This window comes from Hylobates moloch, unplaced genomic scaffold (assembly GCF_009828535.3).
Source record: "Hylobates moloch isolate HMO894 unplaced genomic scaffold, HMol_V3 SCAFFOLD_8, whole genome shotgun sequence".
NCBI lineage: Eukaryota > Metazoa > Chordata > Mammalia > Primates > Hylobatidae > Hylobates > Hylobates moloch.
The window spans coordinates 8,975,297-8,983,636 of NW_026652283.1; the positions used below are offsets into that span (position 1 = coordinate 8,975,297).

General features: G+C 35.0%; 1 non-coding gene across 1 annotated transcript; it reads right to left on the bottom strand.

Moving 5' to 3' along the window:
• Positions 1-2,964: 2,964 nt before the first annotated feature.
• LOC116473954 (U6 spliceosomal RNA) lies at positions 2,965-3,071 on the bottom strand. Its single transcript, XR_004249514.1, has one exon. It is a non-coding gene; the product is annotated as a U6 spliceosomal RNA (small nuclear RNA).
• Positions 3,072-8,340: the final 5,269 nt, after the last annotated feature.

Genomic DNA, 8,340 nt, shown 5'->3' on the forward strand with positions numbered 1-8,340 from the left:
AAAGGCCCAACTTCATTCTTTTGCATGTAGATATCCAGTTTTTTTCAATATCAGTTGTTGAAGGGACTGTTTTCCCCCACTGAGTGGTCTTGATGTCCTTGTCAAAGATCATTTGACCACATGCGTGAAAATTTAATTTATAGGCTGTGTATTCTATTCAACTGGTCTATTTGTCTGTTTTTATGCCAGTACCACACTACTTTGATTATCATAGATTTGTAATATGTTTTGAAATCAGGAAATGTAAGTCCTCCAACTTTGTTCTTTTTCAAAATTGTTTTGACTATTCAGTCTTTTAATGAATTTCAGGATACATTTTTCTATTTCTCCAAAAGATCCCATAAGGATTTTGATAAGGATTGCATTGACTCTGTAGGTCACTTTGGACATTATGAACAATGTAACAACATTAAGTTATCTAATCCATGAACACAGGATATCTTTCATTTGTTAGTGTCTGCTTTAATTTCATTCAGCAACGTTTTATGGTTTTCAGTGTACAAGCTTCTCATCTCCTTGGTTAGGTTTATTCCTAAGCTTTTTATTGTTTTGAGTGAAATTGTAAATGGATTTGTTTTCTTAATTTCCTTTTTGGATTGTTCATTATTCGTATATAGAAATGCAACTGACTTCTGTGTGTTGGTTTTGTACCTTGCAACTTTGCTTTATTAATTTATTAGTTATAACAGATTTTATTGTGTATGGAATCATTAGAGTTTTCTATGTATACGATTTTGTCCTCTGTAAACAGAGATTATTTACTTCTTCTTTTCCCATGTGGATGCCTTTTATTTCTTTTTCTTCTTAATTTTTCTGGCTATACTTTTCAGTTCTATGTTGAATAGAAGTAGTAAGAGTGAGCATCTTTGCCTTGTTTCCGATATGAGAGAAAAAGCTTTTAGTCTTTTATCCTTGTGTGTGATGTTCTCTGTGGCCTCTTTATAAATGGTCTTAATTATGTTCATAGAATGGCCTTCTCTTCCCATTTTATTAAGTGTTTTAACATGAAAGAGTGTTTAATCTTGTCAAATGATATTTCTCCACTGATTGAGATAATTGTGATTTTTGTCCTTTATTCTGTTAATGTGTTATATTACATTGTTTTTTTCTTTTCTTTTCTTTTTTCTTTTTCTTTTTTCTTTTTTTTTTAATGAGACAGGGTCTCACTCTGTCACCCAGGCTGGAGTGGAATGGTGCTATCTTGACTCACTGCAGCCTTAATCTCCTGAGCTCAAGCAATCCTCTCACCTCAGGCTCCCAAGTAGCTGGGACTACAAGTATGTGCCACCACGCCTGGCTAGTTTTTGTATTTTTTTATAGAGATAGGGTTTTGCCACGTTGCCCAGGCTGGTCTTGAACTCTTGAGCTCAAGCGATCCACCCACCTCCGCCTCACAAAGTGCTGGGATCACAGGCATGAGCCATTGCACCCATAGGTTGATTTTCATATGCTAAACTCTCCTTGCATTCCTGGAGTAAATCCCATTTGGTTATCATATATGATTCTTTTAATATGCTATTGAATTTGGTTTGCTAGTATTTTGTTGAGGATTTTTGCATTCACATTCATCAGAGATATTGGTCTGTAGTTTTCTTTTCTTGGAGTGTCTTTTCCTAGCTTTGGTATTAGGACAATTTTGGCCTGATATGAGGAAATTAGAAGCATTCCCTCCTCTTGAATTCTGTGAAAGAGTTTCAGGAAAACTGGTGTTAATTCTTTTGTAAATGTTTAGTAGAATTCTCCAGCAAAGCCATCTGGGATTTCTTTTTATGGGGATTTTTGATTACTAATTCAATCTTCATACTAGTTATTGATCTTTTCAGATTTTTTATATCTACATGATTCAGTCTTGCTAGATTGTATGTTTCTAGGAATTTGTACATTTCTTTTAGGTTATTCAATTTGTTGGCATGCCATTGTTCACAGTATTTTCGTGATCCTTTTTATTTCTGTGGTATCAATTGTAATATGTCTTTTTTCACTTCTGATTTTATTTATTTGCATCTTCTCTTTTTTTTTTAATCTAGCTAAGGGTTTATCAATTTTATTGGTTTTTTGTCCATTATTTTTAGTTTTTATTTTGTTTATTGCTGCTCTAATCTTTATTATTTCCCTTCTGCTAAATTTGAGTTTAGTTTGTTCTTATTTTTTGGTTTCCTAAGGTGTAAACTTAGATCATGAAAATTTCTTTATCATTGGTTTTGTTCCATCCCACAAGTTTTGGTATGTTGTGTTTTCACTCTCATTTGTCTCGATGTATTTCCTGATTTCCATTGTGACTTGTTTTGTGACCCCATTGGTCATTTAAGAGTTGTTTAATTTCTAAATATTTGTAGATTTTTCAGTTTCTCTTGTGTTAGTGATTTCTAGTTCACTATATGGTGATTGGAAAAGATATTTTCTATGATTTAAATGTTTTTTGAATTTGTTAAGACATGTTTTGTGACCTAACATGTGATGTATCCTGGAGAATGTTCCATGTGCACTCAAAACGAATATATACCCTGGTGCTGTTGGTTGGAATGTTCTGTATATATCTGTTGGGTCCAATTGGTTTATAGTGTTGTTCAAGTCTTCTATTTCCTTGTTAATCTTCTGTCTGGTTCTTCTGTCAACTATTAAATGTAACTTATTGAAGTCTACTACAATTGTGTTTCTGTATTTTTCTCCCTTAAATTCTTTCAAAGCTTGATTTATATATTTAGGAGCTATTAGGTTTGGTGCATAAGTATTCATAATTGTAACATATTCATGGTGAATTGAACATTTTTCATTATATGTTGTCCTTCTTTGTCTTCTGTAAGTTTTTCATTTAAAGTCTATTTGTTTGCTATTAGTATAGCCACTCTTGCTCTATTTTGGTTATTATTTGCCCAGAATATGTTTTTTTCCATTTTTTCACTTTTAGCCTATATATGTCCTGATATTAAGATTTACTTTGTAATTTTCTTAATTGCTTTTTGTTAAGAAATAAAACACTTCACAAATTTGCATGTCATCCTTGCTCAAGGGCCACACAAGTCTTCTCTGTCTTGTTCCGACTTTAGTTTATGTACTGCTGAAGCAAGCACTGTCAATTTTTTTTGCATGTCTTGTGACTTTTTTATCCCTCACTTTCTCTGCCTTCCTTTGTATTACACTGATTTTTTGGAGTGACATACTTTGATTCTTTTTGCATTTTCTTTTTTCCTGTATTATATAGATATTTTCTTTGTGGTCACCATGGTAATTATGTAAAGCATCTTAAAGTTATAGTAGTCTATTTTAAACTGTTAACAACTTCAATCATGCACAAACATTGTACTACTTTGCAGCTTTGCCCCCCCGCAACACTTATGTTATTGATGTCACAAGTTACATATTATATACTGTATACCAGTTAACATGCAATTGTACTTATTTGTTGTGCAATTTTATCATTTAAAATCTATGCACCAAAATTAAGATAGTACATGTTACTCTATTTGCCCATGAATTTACCTTTGATTTTTCTTTTTGATCAAGTCTGCTATTGAACCCCTCTAATAAGCTTTTCAGTTCAGTTATTATATTTTTCTCTCCATAATTTCCATTTCGTTCTTTGTTATAGTGTTTTGTATATTTGTTAATAACCTCATCGTGTTGATGCACCATTTTTCTTATTTCCTTTAGCTGCATATCTGTGCCCTTTTTGAGCTCATTGAGCGTATTTATAACAATTTTAAAAATTCTTTGTCAAGCAGCTCTTAGATCTGTGTTGCTTTAGTTTTAGGACAGGTTTTATTTTGGTCCTTTGATTGGGCCATGTTTCTCTGTTTCTTTGTATGCCTTGTGAGATATATATACTTTTTTTCTTGGTTTTGGGCCTTTGGAAAAACAACCACCTCTCCTAGCTTTACCAATCAACCCAGTTTGAGGTTCTGGGACCTTTGAAACCTTTTCTCATGTCTTACTTTTCTTGGTGTTGTCCTATAAAACTGCAACTCCAACATGCTGCTTGCCTTTGCTTTCAGTGCCTTCCACACTCTATTACCAGTCCTACCAGCACTGTGAGTTAGGGAAGACAGAAACCAGTTCCTCAGGCAGCCCGCAGACAAGCTAGAGCATTGGATGCATGGTCCACTTTTTTGTTTCCATCAGGAGAGAGAATCCGCTGTATGGGGTGGTTCCTCCCAGTTGCTTCACAGTATAATGCATAAAGGAGGGACATGAATGGGCGTGTCAAATGTCACAAATTTTTTCTATCCTTTTTTTGAAGGGGAGTCCTTTCTTGGTTTTATAATGGGTTGGTGCTTCAGCTTCTCCAGTAGTCTCTGAAGTTGCCACAGCAATGGGCCTGTGGGGAAGGGAGTCCCATAATTTCCTATTCTGCTCTCTTGCTAATGTCATCCCTTCCTTTTTTCATTTTTAAGCCTAAAGTAGATTCTCTTAGCTCATGATTAACACTTGCTGACTTTTGTATCTTTACCTTCTTGCACAAAATTATCCTCTTAATCACTTCTTTTTGTGGCCACCTTCTGGCCTCTATTGTGGCTCTTCATTTTCAACAGTTACATTGTTTTTATTTTACTGTATTTTCCTGTCCACCCCAATGCCCACTGCTGACCTGGCAAAGTTCAATGTCAAAAATAGGTAATCTAGTCAAAAACTTGTCTTTATTGTTCCTTGAGCTGCTCAATTATTACCTCTACTATTACTACATTATAAATCTTAGGATCACATATAATCATTAATTCTTTGAATTTTTTAGCTTTCATATTATGTTGTGTGTGTATGTGTGTGGGTGTTTTGACAATTCTCTATCTCTTTATATTTTCTCATGATAAGATATTCATAAATTCTGATATGCTTTGCTGTAACGTGTAATTTGCATAATTAGATCATCAAATGGATTCACTAGCATAAATAGAAAAAAATTATAGGTCTGAATTTTCATGAGGATTTTATGTATGTGTGTATAGATATAGAGATAGAACATATATGTTTATAGGCACATTATAATAATATATAATATATATTACATATGTATATACAATATATACACACATTAATAATTGTATAACAAGGATCTGTTGTGATAGAAGAAAATTGTGCAGGTGATTGGTTATTGCTCTTCATACTCTATAACAAGAAAAATGATCAATCAATATGTTTCATGCCATGTATGGACAAGTGAAGCCTCTTCTTTGGTTGATATTTCCAGCTAGTTTATACTTTTGCACCTTATAGGCTTTTGCAAGCATCTGTTTGAGGAGAACAGCTTACCTCGAATCAGTTGTTTTTGGTATGGCCATAGTAGATTCCTTGTAGTCACAGTCATGCTTCAGAACTTGAAGTTATACTTGAGTGCACTAAACCACAATTTTAATCCCCTAATTACATCATCAGACTTCTAGTCACTCTATTGACCTTTCTAAGATATTCCAACACTTTTCATTTACTTGATGAATGTTTCTTTAAATGTGGTCCATGAACCACCTGAAATAATTTTTAGCACATTCTCCATTCTAGCTAACTGTACTTTGGGAAGAAAAAGGGCTTTATGTGGCAAGAATCTGCATCATTAACAAGTTTTCAAGTTATTCTTATATATATTATAGTTTGAGATCTTTATATGCACTAAAGCATTATATACTAAAGCTTGAGAATAATGCTATAAATATATCAAATTATTCAATGCAAATGACCCAGGATACCCTTCCATAATTGTGGCAGACTCTGTGTATCCTAAAAATTTAGATAAGATGTATGGCAGAACCAAATACCCTAGTACCAATAAAATGACTGTTAGTTATCAAATAGTCATATAGTTAAGAACATTTTCACTGAATCACTAAAGAGTGGATTGTGAAACTCACACACACATCTCACTTCATAATTATCAGTGATCTTTAAGAAATAAGTGTGTGCTCTCATGATAGACACATAATGAAAATGTTCTTCGATGGATAAACACTTCCTGTCTTCTGAGTTCAAAGCCGGAAGACTGTTTCCACTGTCAAGTAATTTGAGCACCTGGTATAATTCTGCTCCAATAATAGAAAGTGACTTTTAGGAAATCTCAGATTTTGCTGTTTTTTTAACCTGTAATGTGAAAATGTCAGTCTTGGAGACACGTAAGCTCTTTTTTTAAATTTTATATGCTTATTTATTATACTGTAAGTTCTAGGGTACATACACACAACATGCAGGTTTGTTACATATGTATACATGTGCCATGTTGGTGTGCTGCACCTGTTTACTCGTCATTTACATTAGGTATATCTCCTAATGCTATCCCTCCCCACTCCCCCCACCCCACAACAGGCCCCGGTGTATGATGTTCCCCACCCTGTGTCTAAGCGTTCTCATTGTTCAATTCCAACCTATGAGTGAGCACACGCGATGTTTGATTTTCTGCCCTTGCGATAGTTTGCTCAGAATGATGGTTTCCAGCTTCATCCATGTCCCTACAAAGGACATGAATTCATCCTTTTTTACGGCTGCATAGTATTCTAAGGTGAATATGTGCCACATTTTCTTAATCCAGTCTATCATTGATGGACATTTGGGTTGGTTCCAAGTCTTTGCTGTCGTGAATAGTGCCGCAGTAAACATATGTGTGCATGTGTCTTTATAGCAGCATGATTTATAATCCTTTGGGTATATGCCCAATAATGGGATGGCTGGGTCAAATGGTATTTCTAGTTCTAGATCCTTGAGGAATCACCACACTGTCTTCTACAATGGTTGAACTAGTTTACAGTCCCACCAACAGTGTAAAAGTGTTCCTATTTCTCTACATCCTCCCTAGAACCTGTTGTTTCCTGGCTTTTTAATGATCGCCATTCTAACTGGCGTGACATGGTACCTCATTGTGGTTTTGATTTGCATTTCTCTGATGGCCAGTGATGATGAGCATTTTTTCATCTGTCTGTTGGCTGCATAAATGTCTTCTTTCGAGAAGTGTCTGTTCATATACTTTGCCCACTTTTTGATGGGGTTGTTTGATTTTTTCTTGTAAATTTGTTTAAGTTCTTTGTAGATTCTGGATATTAGCCCTTTGTCAGATGGGTAGATTGTAAAACTTTTCTCCCATCTGTAGATTGCCTGTTCACTCTGATGGTAGTTTCTTTTGCTGTGCAGAAGCTCTTTAGTTTAATTAGATCCCATTGGTCAATTTTGGCTTTTGTTGCCTTTGCTTTTGGTGTTTTAGTCATGAAGTCCTTGCCCATGCCTATGTCCTGAATGGTATTGCCTAGGTTTTCTTATAGGGATTTTATTGTTTTAGGCCTAACATTTAACTCTTTAATCCATCTTGAATTAATTTTTGTATAAGGTGTAAGGAAGGGATCCAGTTTCAGCTTTCTATATATGGCTAGCCAGTTTTCCCAGCACCATTTATTACATAGGGAACCATTTCTTGTTTTTGTCAGGTTTGTCAAAGATCAGATAGTTGTAGATGTGTGGTATTATTTCTGAGAGCTCTGTTCTGTTCCATTGGTCTATATCTCTGTGGTAACAGTGCCATGCTGTTTTGGTTACTGTGGCCTTGTAGTATAGTTTGAAGTCAGGTAGCATGATGCCTCCAGCTTTGTTCTTTTGGCTTAGGATTGACTTGGCAATGTGGGCTCTTTTTTGGTTCCATATGAACTTTAAAGTAGTTTTTTCCAATTCTGTGAAGAAAGTCATTGGTAGCTTGATGGGGATGGCACTGAATTTATAAATTACCTTGGGCAGTATGGCCATTTTCACAATATTGATTCTTCCTATCCCTGAGCATGGAATGTTCTTCCATTTGTTTTTGTCCTCTTATTTCGTTGAGCAGTGGTTTGTAGTTCTTCTTGAAGAGGTCCTTCACATTCCTTGTAAGTTGGATTCCTAGGTATTTTATTCTCTTTGAAGCAATTGTGAATGGGAGTTCACTCATGATTTGGCTCTCTGTTTGTCTGTTATTGGTGTATAGGAATGCTTGTGATTTTTGCACATTGATTTTGTATCCTGAGAATTTGCTGAAGTTGCTTATCAGCTTAAGGAGATTTTGGGCTGAGACAATGGGGCTTTCTAAATATACAATCATGTCATCTGCAAACACGGACAATTTGACTTCCTCTTTTCCTAATTGAATACCCTTTATTTCTTTCTCCTGCCTGATTGCCCTGGCCAGAACTTCCAACACTATGTTGAATAGGAGTGGTGAGAGAGGGCATCCCTGTCTTGTGCCAGTTTTCAAAGGGAATGCCTCCAGTTTTTGCCCATTCAGTATGATATTGGCTGTGGGTTTGTCATAGATAGCTCTTATTATTTTGAGGTACGTCCCATCAATACCTAGTTTATTGATAGTTTTTATCATGAAGGGCTGTTGAATTTTGTCGAAGGCCT